The 20,143-nt window shown below is 41.5% G+C and overlaps 1 protein-coding gene across 1 annotated transcript in view; it reads left to right on the plus strand.

The window, feature by feature from the left end:
- Nucleotides 1-1,141: 1,141 nt before the first annotated feature.
- LOC124555871 (Down syndrome cell adhesion molecule-like protein Dscam2) overlaps nt 1,142-20,143 on the plus strand; it is a 606,714-nt gene continuing 587,712 nt past the window's right edge. Inside the window, exon 1 of the mRNA XM_047129934.1 lies at nt 1,142-1,224. The gene's annotated coding sequence lies outside the window, so the exon portion shown is untranslated. The remainder of the gene's footprint in view (nt 1,225-20,143) is intronic.

Genomic DNA, 20,143 nt, shown 5'->3' on the forward strand with positions numbered 1-20,143 from the left:
TTTCATTTCTCAAAATACCGAATGGTGCTTTAACCATCGTAGTATCAAGAGTGAGGGAATGGTTCTTCATGCCCACCTTTTCTATATACTGTAGTCGATTCCGTTACTTTACATTTTAATATTTCTAAAATATTTGCATTATTTTAATGAATTCTGCTACCAGGCTATATAATTTTTTTAAATTTTTTTCGGTTATGCTTAACCGAAATCTTTGTCTTCTTAGTAGATGTCACTTTCCCAGTGAATGTAATATTCAGTACCTCGACATTCATGACCTTACACATCAATATCTCTTTTAAAAGTATGTTATGTGTAAATGTAAGCAACAGTTAATGAAAACCGCAATGTCTAAATTTTTATTTTTTCGTGGTCGTACAGCCGCCCCATTGCTATTACATCTTGCTATTACATCTTGCTATTACATCTTGCTGAAAGACTGTGCTACAAGACTTTTCAGGTTTTGGACTCTACTCACACATCAGAATCTCTCTAAAATGTAAGATTTTAGTATAACAACAATTTACGAATATTTCTTTACTTTTATTTCTTTTTTACGCAGGGCACGAAGTACCCCCCAACCTCCCATGGCAAATGCGTTGGTATTGCGATGGTTAATAGACATCCTCCAGCACACTCCCTGATTTATTCTCATTAACTTTTTTTTTTTTTGTGGAAGTTCTTTTGGAGCGAACTGAATTTTCCTCGGTCTCGGCAGGAACTGCCTTTAATTGCACAATACTACCATTACACTGGACAATATGCTGCGTAATATATTGCGCAAGCGTCAACCTTCTTAAAGCTCTGTACTCTCCTTCAGTAAATTGTGCAAACCGTCGATACCGATCAATCGGTCGATATTATTGGACAATAAACACTGAGCGTGTGAGAGCTCCTTTAAAGAGACCGTCGTAAGTGAGTAGATTACCGCGGCTCACTTGACAGTATTCGGCACCCGCTGGCTTCCGTGTGGACGCGCAGCCCAGCGCCGCCGTCGCCTGCCTTCCCCGCTGTGAGCAGCGAGGCGCTGTGTGTAGTGTGGATTAGGCGCGCGTCTCCAGTCAGCGACGCATGCGCGCTGTGCTCGCCTGCAAGGTAGGCAGCTGCGCATTGCAATTACGCTCAGTCTTCGGACGGCGTCCCTCGTAGCCGCAAGCGTAGCCGTGGGTCTGCGTCGGCCAGGGGCTGGACAGCCACCCGCGCTGCGACGGCCGCTACCTGCCTGCCGTGAGTAGCGCCCGCGCTTCTCCTACGCTACTGTGGCCGCCGCACTCGTGATTTCACGCAATGTAACCGACATCACGGTTATTATCAAGATACCAATCGTTCTTGACAACTTCAGGCACCACGTTCTTAAAGGGAACGTACTTTTTTCCCCACATTTTCACAAATTTTACTTACGAACCCTTGTGGAATTAACAGAGAAATTGGCTAATAGTGCATTGTAGCAGCATATTTATCAAATTTGTTTGTATTTTGAACTGTTTTCCTTTTACTTAGAAAATAAGTAGTATGACGTCTGACACATTAACATTCGCCGAATGTACTAAATGTTATTTAAAATGTATTAGTCGTCATTTAAAATCATCTGTCGACGACTTTTATCTATCTCGTAATATGACATAGTAAGTGATTTTTATCCCGCAAAATTCTTTTGATCAGTGAGAGTTCAAAAATGTAGTCGTGAAAGTGTTCAGACAAGCATGACAGTGTTTGACCCAGCAGTCAGAAACACTGTATTGCGCAGAATTTCAAAGACAGCTTCATCGTTTTAACTACAGCCTCGCCTTCCTCGCATATAGAATTTTTCCGCCTGAGGACAAGCTGAAACATAAACATTTGTTACGAATGGATCAGTTGTGTATAATAAATCTTAAAAACTCTTATTTGCACATTCAGCGTGAAGAGCTATTTTTTTCATGTATACACTTCTGTACACAGATACATGTCTCAGCGAATGAAATTCGCATCCTTTCATCCTGAGTCAATATTTGTCCCATATAATGTTTCCACACTGTAGTGGATTCGAGAAATTATTTTGTGACATCAGAAACCATGAACTTACCAGTCATGTCGCACCACGCTGCGCGCCAAAAATGAGGTGAACTCGAGAAACTAAATGAAATCAATCACAAATGGTTCGTAATTAAGGGGTTCATGAAAGAATGTAAAAGATTGCTTATATGATCAAAACATGAAAGAAATGTATTTTTTTGTGCTGTTTAAACAAAACAAAACAAAAATATAAATCTCAGGGCCGATCTGACTTGGCGGGACACGACTCAGTTATTAAGGGGAAGGAGGAGGAGACGAATCGCCTCACCATTATTCAATATCGCTCGGCGTATACTGCTGTCGGCGGCAGGCGCCGTGTATGTGTGGCGCGTCGCGTCGGAGCTGTTCTGCACGGGTTGGCTGCCCTCATCAGCTGTAGTGGCTTTGTAGCGTTGTCTGCCCGTTGTCGGTAGCGTAGCCGAAGTTGTGATATCACGGCGTCGGAAGGCGGATGTTCGCACTGGGCGGAAGGGCGCCCATGTCCTCCTCTCAGTTCCGTGGTATCTCCAAGACTGCCCCGTTTTCGCTTCTCATCCACCTCTCAGCTCAACTCCTCTTCGAAACATTATTCCTTTCGGCGTTGTCATTGGCGGACGAAATTTTCAATATAACCCAATCACAGCTCGCCGTTTCATTGCCACGCCTATAAGTGCAGCCGGCCGCGCTGGCCGTGCGGTTCTAGGCGCTTCAGTCCGGAACTGCGTGATAGCTACGGTCGCAGGTTCGAACCCTGCCTCGGGCATGGATGTGTGTGATGTCCTTCGCTTGATTAGGTTTAAGTAGTTTTAAGTTCTAGGGGATTGATGACCTAAAGTGTTAAGTCCCATAGTGCTCAGAGCCATTTGAACCATTTGAACCTCTACGCGCAGGCTGGAAATTTTCTATGTGGCGTGGGCTGGCGTGTGTCTCGTGAATTGGCATCTTTCTCACTATTTCACATTCTTAATACGTTTTCTTGTATACCGATGCTGTTGGGAGAGCAGCTACACAACACTTCTTTATAACCGCTCTCTCTGCCTGAGCCCTGGACAGACTCATGTTTGGGCTCCGTCTCAAAATCTGCTAGTGTCCGTTATATACAAGGAATGTCCTCACTGTCGAATGACACATCTTCTTAAGACATCTTTCACACACCTCCCTGTGCCGATTACCCCCGCTTTTTGCACGCTCCTCCATGTGCCCGTGAGGTGCTGGAATTATCGGTACATCCCTGTTTACTAAGGCAGGTAAAATGACTGCCACAAAGCCAGAAGAACTCAGATGCCTGCACAAGAAAATTATTGGCATTTCGTCCTAATGGCTGCAAGTGTCCATCAGCTCTCGGCACGCTTCTCGTTCTCAGACGGGCGCTGCGCATCGTGTTTCTTCTTGAGCGAGGCGAGGACGTCGGCCAGGTTCCCCGCTGTGTGCTTGCAGAATTACTGCACCCGGGGGCTCGCCCCAGGGAGTCCGGGCCCTTCCTCCTCCACGGCTGCTCGCGGCGACTTGGCGAAAGTGGCTGCGGTTTTACACAGTTCCTTGTCATGATTATTGAGCTTCTGACACAGAAGGTTGAAAGTCATGGCAAAGTGGCACATTTGTGTTCACATCATCTGCCGCAGACAGACTTAAAAAAAAGAAACAAACACACACTTCATTCACTGATGTGGGATACTGTGGCATATTATGTTTTCAGTCGTGCCCTAGTGTGTCAAACCCAGATGACCATTTACATATATGGGTGCCCTCAGTAATGAGGTACAAGACATTTACAGATAAATAAATTTCCTTACGAATAAACTGTTCATGAAGAACACTGTTGCACTGAACTTGACGATAACATCGCATATGTACACAAGACAAGACATGCACACATAAATGAGGATCAAGACAAGTAAACATTACATGAGGAACACAAATAACATTGAACCCAATGAACGTGATGATACCATCACATATGTACATTACACAAGAAATGCGCAAATATATGAAGATCAAAACAAGTAATCTACACCGAGCGCGGTGGCGCAGTGGTTAGCACACTGGACTCGCATTCGGGAGGACGACGGTTCAATCCCGCGTCCGGCCATCCTGATTTAAGTCTTCCGTGACTTCCCTAAATCGCTCCAGGCAAATGCCGGGATGGTTCCTTTGAAAGGGCACGGCCGACTTTCTTCTCCGTCCTTCCCTAATCCGATGAGACCGATGGCCTCTCTGTCTGGTCTCCTCCCCCAAAAACAACAGCCGGCCGCGGTGGTCTAGCGGTTCTAGGCGCTCAGTCCGGAACCACGCGACTGCTACGGTCGCAGGTTCGAATCCTGCCTCGGGCATGGATGTGTGTGATGTCCTTAGGTTAGTTAGGTTTAATTAGTTCTAAGTTCTAGGGGACTGATGACCTCAGATGTTAAGTCCCATAGTGCTCAGAGCCATTTGAACCATTTTTGAACAAAAATGGCAACATGGAAAATACGTAAGACAGAATAAGGGCAAGTGACATAAGAGTTCACCTTAAGTGGCATTGTTCATCGAAGAGTTCTATAAAATCGATACAGAATAGATGTCAATTGAATCGTCTGGTTACACAAAACAATAAATTTTCCGATGACACACTGTGTTGAACTAATAAGGATACGATAGATAGGATGGGACAGGTAGCACCTTCACGTTTTCGTCAACCATGCACATGTTTTGTTACCTTATAATATGTACAAAAGTAAGATTTGTACCTTTTCTTCTTCCACAGAACCCACAATCAATATGTGTAAAGTACTCATCACTGGTCTTTGGGAGGCCTCCTTCTCATTAATTATGTTGCATAGTGTCAGCTATGCGAGACACGTGCATGGACTCGAATATCAAGAAAAAAATATTGTTCCTGTACTTAACTTTCTATTGCCTTAACTTAAGCATGTAATTTTTTAAACTAGATTCAATAGTGTCACCTGTGCTAGCCGTGGAAACGATCTCGAATGGCCACAATCTGAAAACAAATGTTTTGTTCAAAAATGGTTCAAATGGCTCTGAGCACTATGGGACTCAACTGCTGAGGTCATTAGTCCCCTAGAACTTAGAACTAGTTACACCTAACTAACCTAAGGACATCAAAAACATCCATGCCCGAGGCAGGATTCGAACCTGCGACTGTAGCGGTCTTGCGGTTCCAGACTGCAGCGCCTTTAACCGCACGGCCACTTCGGCCGGCAAATGTTTTGTGTACGTTACTTTGTACACTAGCGATATTTTACCTAACCCTTCAATTTTAACATGCAAACTCATCCTAACGTGCTTCGATTAACGTTTCATGCACTGCTTTGCAAAGGTAAACTGTCTTCTCTACCAACTGCAAAGTACTTATAGGATGCCCCTGTATGCTGCAACAGAAACGACATCAAATACTGGTGCGTGTCTGGTTTTCACCTCTCACGCTAGAGTCATTACACTGAAAGCCTCGCATGGTAATACAATAAAACATTTATCCATCGCACTGCAATTAAATACATACAAAAAAGCCGGCCGGTGTGGCCGAGCGGTTCTAGACGCTTCATTCTGGAACCGTGGGACCACTACGGTCGCAGGTTCGAATCCTGCCTCGGGCATGGATGTGTGTGATGTCCTTAGGTTAGTTGGTTTAAGTAGTTCTAAGTTCTAGAGGACTTATGACCTCAGATGTTAAGTCCCATAGTGCTCAGAGCCTTTTGATTTGTACATACAACGAATAAATAAACAAAAATTGAATAACAAGGATATGGCAATGCGCTTGCGTCAGCTGCATGAGAATCCCGCGCTGTGGGAAGTATCATTCTGTCAAATGCGAGTGGCTCCTCTCAGCCTTGCGCTGCGCGTCGCGACGGCGCACGGAACCCACGCACACACACATGCAACCGTCATATCATCTCTGCATATCTACACCAAGTGGCTCACAGTCCACACACACTCAAAAATGACTATCTGAGCACAGGAACTTCATGTTAATTATAACAACATGAAGTCTGTTCACAAGAAACTCCACGCTGTCAACAGACATCTGCTATTTTCTACACCACTACTGCTGTACAATACTCTATTGAGTCACGTACGCTCTCAGGCTGAGGGCGTTAAAAATTCCAACTTCGCGCTCACCTTCATATGTTGTGTAGGAATTGGGTGTTATTACCCATCGAACCAAGTATAGGCGCACATACAGGTAGAAGAACTTTGCTATTCTTTTCTTTTCGGCATTCTCACGAGGACTCAGTCCCTGATCTCGTAAGTCTTCGTCCGATTTCCCTGCTCCCTTTTGATTCTCTTCGTCGCCTTCTCCCTCATGAACTTGTGCGGTGCGGGGGCTAGCAGTGTGTTTAACACTAAATTCGGTTGGAATTTGCATACGGAAAAGATGTCCTAAGCCCCCCTCCCCTTTTCTAACTCCAACTTTTGCTGTTGTACATGGATAAAAAGAAACACGAACTGACTGTAATCGATCCTGCAGCTGGGGTAGAGAAGAATTTGGCAACTGCAAAAATTTGAATTCGATGAAAATTGATTTTACAATCGAAAGTTTAATTAATGTCGAGACAGAGGAAAGGGTTGCTCTGCCTAACTGTAGAATGAAAGTTCTGTTCAAAATAAGAACTGTATTTATTATGACTAAATTCAAAACGGAAGAACACATGAAACGATCTCAATACGACAATTTGATATACAGATAATGGCTGTGAAGGTGAAATTGTCCATAAACTAGATTTAACATTTATGAACAAGTGGTATGTGGAGCCAATTACTTGCAACTCAAATCTTAAGAAAAATCACCCAGCAAACCCAACATTAATTGCGCTACAACAATAGTGAGAACTCAGACAATGACAACCCAAGACAGAACCAAAATAGAAAGAAAGGAAACAGGGACGTTCTGATGAGCTCTCATTACCACATAGCAAAATTCCCTAATCTGCCGTGCCGTGGGCATAAATTACCAGGCTGTCTTCTTTACTGCAAAAACACGATCTGACGTACCGGAGGCAATGGCTGGTTGCTTCAACGCCCCGTCGTGGTGATGATAATGTCGCGAGTATACCCAGATACAAATTATCCAGGCCTGGTTGTTCCAGACTAAAGACTAACTAGCAGTTCAAATGCTCCTCTGAGAGAGACGAAGAAAGCTCGCCCCACAATCACTCACTGTACAGTGATTGATTTTAATCCCCCCAAATAACACAGTAAGTCTGATACAGTCAACTTTAGCCAGAACTGCTCAAGACGGACAACATAGGCCGTTTGTATGCAGAACGCTCATTTGCCAACTGCACTCAAGTAGAAACTTCAGCATCGTCGTCAAACAGGTACTATTAAACTAAAGTATGGTAAACAGAGAACGGAAGGCGGGCTGTCCAGAGCAGCGGGTGCTCAGTGTTGTAACCTACTCAGACCGAAAGGCGTGACTAGACTCTCCCAACAACACCCATACAAGCTGAACCAGAACATTACCAATCCTACCACAGTGGCCGTGGTTAAAAGTGCCAATCAGCAACTTGATAACCGGTGGAAAATTCCACTCTATCGCCGAAGCACTACTATTCCAGCAATGGAGATACTTCGCGCCAATTTCTGCGCCGATTTTGCTACGTCACGGAGCTGTTCCCTGAGCAAGCAAATCACAGTTATTCGTTTACAGAAAACGCGGGAATTTTCCCGCCAAGACTGCCTGGGAACTCAAGTCGGTCCCACGTCTTGCTCATAGCCCGCCAGAGGTTGTGTTTACCAACTTTCTGCAAGCTAACGGAATATCTCACCCCAGGCGCTCCTTCAGACCCTCCATGGACGTGTCATCCCGCTCATATGACAATGTCGGCGTCTGGGTAGCCTCCACTCTAGTCCCTCACACCAGCTGGCATAAGACTTTCATTCCCAGCAGAACACTTCTGTCTTCCCGGACCGCACAGGCGACGAGAGACCCAGCATGGGAAGAAATAGCAACTCTTCACCGCATGCAATTAGAGGGGAAACATTCATATCTTCCGAGTTGTGAATACTGGCCTTGTAATGACCATTCTCGGCTTTACTTCCCCAAATCAAATTACTAAGAGTAAGATGTAACTATGAGAGGGGACAGGTCACTATGCCCATCGGAAAGGTATGCCACCTCTCATAGCCCCTACGCTATTTCAGATTGTAATTGGTAAGTGGTTGGTTCACATAGGAGCAAGGAAATGAGTCGATCGCCCAACTCACTAACTGACCCAACACGCCGCACACTATATAAATTACTGCAACAAATGATGCAGCTCATAGAGGGAGGACTGATTATGACATAGCCAACTTCACTTTCTTAATTTGGGAATCGAACACTCACATCACACATCTATACCCAGCGAGCCCCTTCCAGACACAGATTTACACAGACATTCGCACTTTAAGTATGGCCTGTCCATGTGAGCGAAATATGGAACAGTTTATTTTTTTCTTCAATCAGAGCTGGAATGCTCTGCAGTTAAGTGTCCAAGATGTTACAGCAATTCCAATGATCAAATTAACTTGAACTCTATCACATATCATACTAATCAAGTTAACAATCTCTTTGTGAGCCTTCAGAATTTAATTACGACCCCTGATTCATTCTGTCTCCCTGCAGCAAGAATAACCTTTACAAAATGTTCCCTGAACTCATGGTCCATTCACAATGACAGTGGTGGTATTTGTTTCAGTTTACGGGGACTCCAGGCACACTGTTTGTATACACACAACAGTATATACAGAATACAAAAGAAAAACATGGTGTAGAGAACAGCCGCGCGGGATTGGCCGCGCGGTCTGGGGCGCTGCAGTCATTCTCTGTGTGGCTGGTACCGGCGGGGGTTCGGGTCTTCCCTCGGGCATGGGTGTGTGTGTTTGTCTTTAGGATAATTTAGCTTAAGTAGTGTGTAAGCTTATGGACATGACCTTAGCAGTTAACTCCCATAAGATTTCACATACATTTGAAAATTTTTCTAGAGACCAATATAATAATTAGTGTGGCCTTCTCTAACAATTACATAAGAATTGCAGTGAAAAACACAAACACATACAAGATATAACATACATTACAAAAACCACTAGAGAAAGAAACTTAAGAAAAAGAAGGTTCATGGGTTGTCAAGTTGTGCTTGCTCCATTGCACAATTTTTACGACTCTGGTGAGAATGTGGTACTACATCACATTGTGAAACGTCCCCTTAGAAAAATTATACATGACTGTGTTTAAATTGACACACAATATTTTTTGCGCAACGGAATCTGATTTTCAATAATCCCTACAAAGGAATGGCCCTGACTAACATTAACCTATACCTTTCACAAATCACTTACCTCACAAAAATCTTCGTTACTCGAACTACTGCAATACAGCGAGCGCCACTACTGCCAGCTAAATAAAAGATTCAAACTACTGAAGGCACTAACTACTGATAGGCACACTTAGCAAATGAAAGATTTTAATAGAGAACAAACAATGTATTTACCTTAATAGTGTTCAAAAGTCATAATATATATAGAAGTTCATGACATCCATTCTTACAAACGTACTGTTTCTGATGGACACACGTCCAGATCATCCGTTCTCAAAATTCCGCCATCTCACTTCCCCACATCCACCACTGCTGGCGGCTCACCTCCAACTGCGCAACGCTACGCGCTGTTAACATCCAGCTGCCCAACACTACAATGGCAGACAACAATGCAAACTAGCCACAGACTGCACACAGCACAGCCAGTGATTTTCATACAGAGCACTACGTGGCGTTACCAATAAGAAAACCTAAACAGCCTACTCACATAGCCCCCATGCTCCCCACAAAAAATTTTACAAATTGTTTTGGGCAGTGGCCAATACAGATTTGAAACAAATTTTTCATGATTATAATAACAAAGAAATCAAATGAACACACTTATTGATACAATGTTGGTCAAAAGCTAAAATTTTATCACAGTCCATAAAGACAGTCCTAATCATTCATCACAGTAAAATTGCAGTGCTTTTTTTTTCTCAAAGTCTGAGCAGTAAAAGAAAATGCACACGGAAGTAGCGGATTTCCATGCAATCTTGAAGAAGTAGTGTTGTTGTCCTTCCAATGGAAAGACAGTGCTGACTCTTGACATGCAGACAGGTAATGGGCCAGAACAGAGCAAACCCACTTCAGAGTCAGTCGACATTTTGAAGAATATTGGTAGGTAGGTCGTCACAGAGCAGACCCACTGTAGTCCTGGTAGAGATTATGGTATTGGTGGGCCACTAGAGGTGCATACCCACTGCAGTCCTTGTAGAAATAATGGTATTGGTGGGCCATCAAAGGCGCAGACCCACTACAGACATTGTAGAGACGACCAGCAGCCATCTGTTGCCACTGCGCAGGTGCGCAATCACCATCGAAGAGTCTTGCGGACAATACAGCAAGTCCATGAACCACCACTTGTGCACTCACAAAAAAAAATTTCTTTTAGAAACGTCCTTAGAACCAGCAATGCTGTTAACCAATCCCTTGCTGAATTATTAACTCACGTGCAAGCACTAACAGTCCTTTTTTTCACATATTGTGCATATGCTATGACCAACAGAAATGTGTGCAGTGGTTCAAATGGTTCAAATGGCTCTGATGCGCCTAGAACCGCACGGCCACCACGGCCGGCTGTGTGCAGTGAAATGAAAATTTGAAGAACTGGTATCTATACAATTATAAATTTTATAACATGATTATACAATAACAAATGTACAAAATACATCATTAGAGAACATAACAATACAGATAACATTTGTGGTTATATGGGGTTTACAAAAGAATCGAAATAACATATACATCAGTGTTACAGGAATTATGACATAAGTAAATACATAAAAGGTCAGAATAACTTTCGAAACATCAACTTCATATGTGAGCATAAAAACAAAACAGAGTAAATAATGTCTAAACATCTTTACAAAGTAAATAACATATTATAAATGCAAATTATATTTGAGGATAACAGTATTCCTCATCATAGTGAATGTAGCTGACTATTAGAAAAATCTACAACGTAAGTCGTATCAGATAAACTTATAAAGACAGGAAAAACACAAACAAACAAGTGTACACAAACACATAGCAGAATAACACGAGAGGAAAGTGCAGGGTTTGATTTCAGTGTAACATTTGGTACTGCAGTCCAACCCAAAACTTCATTTCATAGATCTTTCGTCTTATTTCAACATTTGTTTCCACCAAAAAAATCCTATCCAAGCATGCTTTCTGTATTTGTATGTTCACATATTTCTTACCTCGTTATCTATTTTCCATTATCTTACCTCATCATTTATATCCAAGAAAATCCTACTGAAACCTGTTCTTTCTAAACCCTACTTTTTTGTTCATATCCTCTTTCGAAATACTTTTCTGACCAAACCATTTTCTTATAGCTTCTCAATGCATTTCTTCCACTTCATCACAACTCGTTCTCTTATATAGCCTACCCCATCTTAAGCTAACTTAAATCTACTGAGCTCAGATGCTAAACTAAGGGATGGGGCAATGCAGCAGCACAAACAATTAACACAAACAGCAATGAAAAAAAATGCAAATTGGCAAAGCAAGCAGCAGGAAATCTAAATTAGCAAAGCAATTGCAATGTTACAACTAATATAAGGCACTGTGCAGCAAACAAGAAAAATAAATCAATAGTAAAACTGGCTTAACAGAGTAATACAAAGTCAAATTCAGTAACACTATGCCTGGTAAACAGCAGCAGAAAATGCTATAACTTATACCTAAACATGACAGAGCTCAAGCAGAAGAAATATTACACTAAAGACTACAATGCAGAAAAGGGAAATGTCTATTCACATCTTAACATCTATGTCAATAAAGTGGCGCACCACAAGAAGTTATTCTACCAAAAATTTATCAAGTAGTTGAAATGAAAATTATGTAGGCAGTAACTGTTATTAATCCCTTCTTATTATTCTTTCCTTTCCAAGTGCTCCTTTTTCAAAGAACGTGGATCATAAAATTATTATTTAATAGATCTGTTGCGCGACTGCTACGGTCGCAGGTTCGAATCCTGCCTCGGGCATGGATGTGTGTGATGTCCTTAGGTTAGTTAGGTTTAAGTAGTTCTAAGTTCTAGGGGACTGATGACCAAAGTAGTTAAGTCTCATAGTGCTCAGAGCCATTTGAACCATTTGAATAGATCTGTTGACAGAAAGTTTTCACATTAGCAAATGCATTTAATTTTATTTTATAAAACCAATGCTGTAACACAGCTGGAAAACAGATATCAAATGAAGTAAGCAACTATCTAAAGCGAAGCATAAAAATATCAATCAATAGTCATGTGACATTTCGTAAGTTAGTAGAAATTCTCTCAACTCTCGTAGAAAGACGCTTGTCATAATCAGGTGTTCAGATGTAAGTATCTTTCCAAGTAATGAGCGTGTCGTATTTGCGATGCTTTCTTCAAAGGAATGTCAATAGCGAGGGTAATGGCCTCTTTTTTTTTCTCCATCTAATGGCTTTCTTTTGTCACACGACTATCTCTCAGCTGGGTGCCCAAAACGCATTACGTCAAGGTCACTTACCTTTCTTACCGAAATATTTACGACAGCAGCTTCCGCTACAGTGGCAGTCTCATATAAAAAAATTTCACAGGTTGAGAATTTGCGTTACAAATGTGTAGAAACAAAATCCTATAAATATAACAGTGTCCAAAAATTTCGCCAGCATTGTGATACATTCACGCATTTACACACATTTCATAACTAACTTCATAAGTACGATTCTTGGTTTCCAACATCCATTTCCACAAATGAGAGTCCCTAACCACTACTCATTATTCCTTACCCTATTACAAATATACAAATTCGTCGCACTTCTTCAATATTTCATCATAATAAATATGTGGCATAATCAAATTCCTCATATAGCATCAGCTTATTCATCATAAATATACCTCAACAAAATAATACACATTTTCATTGTAATAATAACATCATAAAACCTCAGCCAAATCTCAAAAACGTCGTAGCTTTCTGCAATAATTTGAAAACCTAAAAAAATTCTCCGCTCATTTCAATAGTGTCATCTACTTCAATCGTACTTTAAAAATCGTGATCCCATACCAAATATATCATTCAAAGCTCTCATAGTATCACAATGGTTCCGAAAAAAATATGAACTGTTCACAAAGTACAAACAAAATACAGTTGCATAAGTGTAAAGTTATCCAACCATGCAATTGTGTAAACATGAGTCACTGATGTAGTAAAACAAATGTTTGTTTCTCTGTTAAATAATCAGATATCTGTGTAATTCTGTGTTAGAGAAATATGGTACCGATGTGTAAAGTTGTATAAGCAAATACTATATTAGCTAGGGCTCCTTGTGCTTGCCAAACACATGGTACACAAAGTAAGCATGTACCCCCCTGAGGATTCATGTAATTATACCCACAGGTGGTACAGATTACAGCAATGGATTGAAATGTATCAGGGAAAACCTTTGTATCATTGTAATTCAAAAATCTTTAAAAATAAATGTTTTAAGTACAAAATTAGTCACTCAGATACGTGTCCTTTAGCGCTAAATGTGCGTCTTGCTATAAGATAATTCTGTGGAAGTGTCGTAGTTATCGTACTCCGAAAACTAAGTTCTGCAGAAGTCAATGTCCTTACCTCATGATAAACAAAAGTGAAATGCTATGCCTATAGATATCGTAGTTATTACATACACTACCATGATACTATACTGTAACGCATTGTTGTGCTACGAAAAAGGCTGTCACATTGTAGCTATACCACAAATGTTACTACTAAAACATGTTTTACTTTCCAGAAGAATCAGAAAAATAGATACACTGCAAAAGCAACAATGTAAATTGTGTCACACATTAGTAGCATCGTGATATAATCGTGTAGCTGTCAAAGAAACCAAATGCTAAGTCATCTTTAATCCCACAGAAAGTACTTCAAATAAAGAATGCATTTTCAACTAAACCAAAATGTTGCATTAAAATCTCATTAGCAGTACCTGTATATGTTCTAAGTATGTAAAACTTATAGTCGTTACGTAATCGTGCAACTAACAAGCAAGAATGTACGCACACAATAACACTGCGTCGTCTGTTCATTATATAAATGCACTCGTAAATACCGTCTAAATATGTTCCCTAGGTTCTAGACGGGATAGTTAACTTCAAAACATTGTTACATGTTAACAGTTTCTCAGTGTGACAAATTGTACTAGTAGCGTGAAGTGAAAAATTTTATGGCAAAGACAAAGTTAAAAAGCAGATTATCTTTCAATATACGATTTTACATGTGAAACGTGGTGTAAACCTTTACTCTTCCTAGTACGCAGAGTTTCAACTTCAATGCAATTATCATGTGGTATACGTCGGATTCTGTAAGGTCCATTGTAAATCAGAAAGAATTTGTGATTCAAGTGTTTCTTCTTATGTAACAATGAATCAGCTTTAATGAGAACTTTCTGACCAATATATAATTTCTTTGCATTTGCTTTACCATGTAGTTTTCTCCTTTTGTCTGCTGCAGAATTTATATTTTTAATAGCCAAATCAATTATGTCTTTTTGTCGAAGTTTACGTGTATTCTGAAAAGGTACAAGCTCTCTGATTCTGTTCGGTGGTTCTTCATTCTTCAGTACAAGAATAGGTGGTAAAGCAGTAGAGTCGTGAGGCATTTCATTCAGCACGTTTTGAAATAAGTGTAAATATCTGTCCCAATGCTGATGCTTTCTGTGACAATCAAGTCTGCAAAGCTTATTGATTTCTTTCATAACCCGTTCAGACGGGTTACGATGTGGTGAGTACAATGAAATAAAAACAGGTTTGATTTTATGGTTCCGAAGCATGCGTGAGCAAACACCAGATCTGAATTGCGGTCCGTTATCTGAAATGACTTTACTAACGTGTCCAACTTCACGTAAGAAATTTTTAGCAAAAGCGTCGGATACAGACTGTCCAGTGGCTTTACGTAAGGGAGTGAAAGAAACAAATATGAAGGGCTCGGAGAGGTATAGTCATAAGCCACAACTGTCACGAAGTTGAGTTTTTCATGTTGCGGCATTCTTAACAATGTCTTCTTCACAATGTGTTGAAAAAGTTCCATGTTACTGCAACAGATGGCAGGCTATGATGGAGTGCAGTTCTATGCTGTGCCATCTGGTGGTAGTTTCAGAAGATACATAGTCACAAGCCACGGCAAAATGGCAGGTGGGTCACGGACGTCTGAAGCGTCTTCGGGTCTTCAACGCATATTTGACACAGACAGTAGTGGAAGTGAAGAGCTTGACCCTTTGGATCCTGACAGTGATGAATCTTGGCATCCATCGACCAGCAGTTCCAGCTCAGATGATGTTTCGGTAAGTACATAAAATGGTTTACTTCTGGTGATTAATTTCCTGTGGCTTGTGACTTTGTTTCTCTCAACATTGCCAACGCATTTGACAGCCATCCTGTGTGTTAATGATGAAACTTGATGGGCACATTTATACTACTACTTAATGGTGCAATAATGTAGTTTCAAAGGTAAAAGATGTGTAAAAAATATTTTCTCATGAATGTGGCTTATGACTATATCTCATGGAAATTCTTAGACTATTTTGCTCTTCATATTATAGCTTGAAATAAGTAGAATAAATTAAGAATCACCCGAAAAACCAAAGCCTTCACGGAAAAGAAGGCGAAATATTGATCAGTGGAAGAAAAATAAAGCAAAACGTCGACGAAATGCTGGTCAGCAGTATAAGTCTTTAGAAACCCACAAGACTGTTCAGGCTGCTACTATAGGAAGTCCCTGCACTTGTCTAAATAAATGCTTCACAAAACTGCTTGGAGAGGAAGAAAACATTTTTCATTCGTTTTGGGACATAGGAAACTTTAATGCCCAGAATACTTACCTGCTGTATGAAAATGTATGAAAATGGAACCGATAAAGTGGAGGTTTGTTCACTATTTAAATAAAAATGGTTTAATATTTTTTATATTTATTTCATTTTGTTACATTTGTCATAATTTCTTTCAAAGCTATCCAAAAAAGACTTCCAAGAAAGTATCATCCAGGGATGTTACATTTTCCTATAATGTGAGGGTATGCGGAATACAAGTAATGATCTGCAAGGAAGCTTTCCTAAGGGTTCATGGCTTACAGATACATGCACGAAGAGTGAGGAATTTGCAGCATCAAATGAAGCAGCGATTTGTAGTGCCAAAAGAAGATGGAAAAGGTTTGTATGTTACTCTGTGCTATAAGTTAGGGGTGTACTTAAACTGAGTACTATACAAATATTTCTATTAGTCAGAGGATATAAGCTCATCCTTTTTTTTCTTTCAGGAAAACATGGAAACTACCCACATAAATTTCAAGACGAAGCTGTACAAAGTGTTAGAGAATTTCTCAACGCCATACCGAAATACAACAGTCATTACAGTAGGCAACAGAGCCCCAATAGAGTGTATTTGGATTGTGATCTCACAACTGCTTCCTTATTTCGAGATAAATACTCAGAATACTGCTAGGGAAAGCTGGTTAATGCAGTATCTGAAAGTAAATTCAGAGAAATTTTTGTATCTGAATTTAACATAGGCTTCAAACTACCAAAAAGTGACACCTGTTCAAAATGTGATGGATTTCTAATTGCAATAAATAACCCAGAATCATGTGCAGAAGAAGTCACAGAAAAGAAACAACAGTATGAACTGCATCTCAAAAAGGCTGACAGAGGACAAAATATGATTGCGTCTTTAACTGCTCTGGCTAAAGAAAATTCGAAAGAGCATCATGTAATAGCAATGGATATGCAGCAAACGTTCCCCACACCTAAACTAACAGTTGGTCCAGCATTTTACAAGAGGAAAATATGGACATACAACTATGGTATCCATGACTGTGGATAATGTGCTTGTAAAATCTCAAAAAGGTCCTGCCCATCAGTGTCATTACAATTCTCAATTGTTTGAATTTTATTCTGAATTAACTCATTAGTATCAAATATGCCATCGATATCATTCTTGTCAGTACTTGCAGAGTGATTGTTAGAGTCTAGTTCTGTAGAATATTCCGAACTGTTGTCTAACAGACGGTAAAGGCGATTAATTTCCTCGTCATGGTTTGAGAGCCAATCTTCAAATTTCAAAGCTATTGACTTACCTTCTTTTTCTAAACTTATTTCAGCATCGTGAAAGTTTAAGATTGCTTTGTATTCATTGAAAAAGTCTACTCACAATATAATTTCCGTCGACAATAATGGAACAATAAGAAAGTTCATAGAGAAGCTGTGGCTTTGACAAAAGAATTCGAAGTTGGTTTGTTCGTGTACATCTACACTTTTTCCAAAAATTGCACCTTGTAATTTAATCTTACGTAAAAGAAGTGGGGGCAATCGTTCGATTTGTGGCATTTGCTAAAAGCTGTTTCATTAATTACTGAAATGGGACTGCCAGTGTCAAGTACTGCCGTAAATTTTACGTCATTTATTGTAATGTGATTCACAGGATATGCAATGTTGTTATGTTTTACGTCGTGTTGCTGGAGTAAGATGTCTCTAATGTCTTCCATTTTTACGTAATTACTAGCTACGGCAGCTGCGTCGTCAGTTTCATAAGTACGTTTTGTGGCTGCCAGCGGTATGAGTCATTGCCTATTGTCTCTTTGTTGGCGCGCGTCGTTATTGGGATTTGGAGACCTAACTTCTACAAATTCACCTTGTCGAGAGGGCCCTGCCTTGTTTGAATCCCGCCAGTTATGATGCAATTGCCGGCCGCGGTGGTCTCGCGGTTAAGGCGCTCAGTCCGGAACCGCGCGACTGCTACGGTCGCAGGTTCGAATCCTGCCTCGGGCATGGATGTGTGTGATGTCCTTAGGTTAGTTAGGTTTAAGTAGTTCTAAGTTCTAGGGGACTGATGACCACAGATGTTAAGTCCCATAGTGCTCAGAGCCATTTGAACCATTTTATGATGCAATTCATGTCTGTCTTTACGATCATATCGTCTGTCGTCATGTTGGTAGATTCCATAGTTTCTTTCTTGTCGGTCACGTGGTGGAGAATTTCTCCCCGAATCGTAACTGCGCGCTGGACCGTTGCCTCTGAAGTTATTCTGTCTCCCTTGATAATAATTATTTTGGTTCCCATATTGTCTGTTTCTCTGATTGTCTCTGTGATAGTCATTAACGCAGAGAGGTGATCTTTCCCTGTAATTATTACTACTCTGCCAACGGTTGTCATATGGGTGGTGTCTGTTTTGGTTACGATTTACGTTGTAAATTAGCCTTGTCGTGTTCAGTTATTATTTGTTTCATCGCGGAATTGTGACAGATGTGACTTGTAATTGTTGTGTTCCTGTTTTCGTGTCCCGCGATTATCAGTGTCGATTTCCAATTGTTGTAAGAGTCGCTGAAAAGCTTCAATGTTGTCTTTGCAACGTCCTGCCAAAATAATATGTCGTAAATGTTCAGGCAATTTGATTAAGCAAATGTGGATGAGTTCTGAGCGGCTGTAAGGGCTTGACAGGTACTGATTCTTGTGCGACATGTCTTCAAAATATTTCACAAGAGTGGTAAATTCAGATTGTTCGAAATGTTTCATCATTATGATGCTATGTATTACTCGGTGTTGTGTGGCTTGAGACCAATATGCTGAGAGGAAGGCATGGTAAAATTCTCCTTCACTGTGTCAATCGTGAATGGCCGATCGCATTCGTACAGCTGCTTCATTCTCTTAAGTAGCCACACATAAATTCTAGTCTGTGCTCTAGTGACCAGTTGGGAGGAAAACAATGAGAGAATTGATGAAGCGATGCTTATGGATGAATGACGTTGCCAGAATTCTTAAATGTTTTGAATCTATGCATAGTAATGAACAGCTTATAGTCAAAATCATCGAGTCGGCTGTGATGACGGGGTGTGAGTCGTGCTTGGATAGCTCAGTTGGTAGAGCACTTGGCCGCAAAAGGCAAAGGCCCCGAGTTCGAGTCTCGGTCCAGCACACAGTTTTAATCTGCCAGGAAGTTTCAAACGTAAAATAGTTGCATGTTCTTTATTGTTCAGTAAACTTCAACCTGCGGAATTACATAATGTATTGAAAGACATAGGTTATATATACACTCCTGGAAATTGAAATAAGAACACTGTGAATTCATGGTCCCAGGAAGGGGAAACTTTATTGACACATTCCTGGGGTCAGATACATCACATGATCACACTGACAGAACCACAGGCACATAGACACAGGCAACAGAGCATGCACAATGTCGGCACTAGTACAGTGTATATCCAACTTTCGCAGCAATGCAGGCTGCTATTCTCCCATGGAGACGATCGTAGAGATGCTGGATGTAGTCCTGTGGAACGGCTTGCCATGCCATTTCCACCTGGCGCCTCAGTTGGACCAGCGTTCGTGCTGGACGTGCAGACCGCGTGAGACGACGCTTCATCCAGTCCCAAACATGCTCAATGGGGGACAGATCCGGAGATCTTGCTGGCCAGGGTAGTTGACTTACACCTTCTAGAGCACGTTGGGTGGCACGGGATACATGCGGACGTGCATTGTCCTGATGGAACAGCAAGTTCCCTTGCCGGTCTAGGAATGGTAGAACGATGGGTTCGATGACGGTTTGGATGTACCGTGCACTATTCAGTGTCCCCTCGACGATCACCAGTGGTGTACGGCCAGTGTAGGAGATCGCTCCCCACACCATGATGCCGGGTGTTGGCCCTGTGTGCCTCGGTCGTATGCAGTCCTGATTGTGGCGCTCACCTGCACGGCGCCAAACACGCATACGACCATCGTTGGCACCAAGGCAGAAGCGACTCTCATCGCTGAGGACGACACGTCTCCATTCGTCCCTCCATTCACGCATGTCGCGACACCACTGGAGGCGGGCTGCACGATGTTGGGGCGTGAGCGGAAGACGGCCTAACGATGTGCGGGACCGTAGCCCAGCTTCATGGAGACGGTTGCGAATGGTCCTCGCCGATACCCCAGGAGCAACAGTGTCCCTAATTTGCTGGGAAGTGGCGGTGCGGTCCCCTACGGCACTGCGTAGGATCCTACGGTCTTGGCGTGCATCCGTGCGTCGCTGCGGTCCGGTCCCAGGTCGACGGGCACGTGCACCTTCC

Source organism: Schistocerca americana, chromosome X (assembly GCF_021461395.2).
Source record: "Schistocerca americana isolate TAMUIC-IGC-003095 chromosome X, iqSchAmer2.1, whole genome shotgun sequence".
Taxonomy (NCBI): Eukaryota; Metazoa; Arthropoda; class Insecta; order Orthoptera; family Acrididae; genus Schistocerca; species Schistocerca americana.